A 1,497-nucleotide genomic window follows, 5' to 3' on the forward strand; every position below is an offset into this window, starting at 1 on the left:
TCACTGCTTACTCCCCATCTCCAAATCATTAATGAACAAGTTAAAAAGCAGTGGACCAAGTACTGATCCCTGCGGTACCCCACTGCTTACCACCCTCCACTGAGAAAATTGTCCATTTATACTCACTCTCTGTTTTCTATTAATTAGCCAGTTTTTGATCCATAAAAGGACTTGTCCTTTTATCCCATGATTTTTGAGCTTACTTAGGAGCCTTTGATGAGGAACTTTATCAAAAGCTTTCTGGAAGTCAAGGTAAACAATATCCAATATCTATTGGATCCCCTTGTCCACATGTTTGTTCACCCCCTCAAAGAACACTAACAGGTTAGTGAGACAAGATCTTCCCTTACAGAACCCATGCTGAGTCTGCCTCAATAGGTTTTGTTCATCTATGTGCCTACTAATTCTTTCCTTAATAATGGTTTCCACCAATTTACCCGGTATCGACGTCAGACTGACTGGCCTGTAATTTCCCGGATCTCCTCTGGAACCCTTTTTAAAGATGGGAGTGACATTAGCTACCTTCCAGTCCTCAGGAATGGAGGCAGATTTTAAGGAGAGATTACATATTTTTGTCAGGAGATCCACAAGTTCACATTTGAGTTCTTTCAGAACTCTCGGATGTATGCCTAACCTACTGTTAGGCTGCTTGCTTAGCTTTTTAATTCTGCACCTTCTCCTTGCACTCAGTTTGGCCAACCACAAGACACACCAATGAAAGGGGGAAAAAATCAGAATAGGCCACACCCAACAGCAGAAACTCATTAACATATTAGGCCACACCCCTGATAGCACAGCTCATTAGCATATTAAACCACACCCCACATTTACCAGAAGTGTGGTCATCCAACCACACCCACCTTTTGCTTCTTATTCTGTTTACTTTGTTGTCAAAATCCTGGACTTTTTTTGTAGCAGGAACTTCTTTGCATGTTAGGCCACATACCCCTAATGTAGCCAGTCCTAATGAGTTTCTGCTGTTAGGTGTGGCCTATTATGCTAATGAGTTCCTGCTGGGCGTGGCCAACTCAGGAGCCAGCCGGAACTCCGTTCCTGTGCGTTCCTGCCCCAAAATAGCCCTGCTTAGTCGTATTATTGTAACAAATTTCCTTATAACAAATTTCCTGTATTAACTAGCATTCATTCATTACATATGAAGTACATTTCATGAACATAAGCAAAGCCAGTAAATGATAATAGGAGTACAATACAAAACAATACAAAATCTTGATGTAGTTATTCTTGACGTTGTTTTGGCTGAGCTCCTGGAATGTTTACTCTTTGAGACGTCCTGACAGAGCTGTAAAGTGTGCAAAGCAAACTGAGAAGTCCTCCTTATACGAGTTCCCGAACAGTGTTTATCACTCCTTCATTTGAAAACATGTAGTTCCAAGGAATGTAAGAGATAAAGAGAACACGCTTTCCTAGGATTAAACAGCGGTTTCATATGTCTTTTTCAACTCTATCTCTCAGTTGGTGTTTGTCACCAATCTCTTG

This window comes from Gekko japonicus, unplaced genomic scaffold (genome assembly GCF_001447785.1).
Source record: "Gekko japonicus isolate JY-2015 unplaced genomic scaffold, Gekko_japonicus_V1.1 scaffold40, whole genome shotgun sequence".
NCBI lineage: Eukaryota > Metazoa > Chordata > Lepidosauria > Squamata > Gekkonidae > Gekko > Gekko japonicus.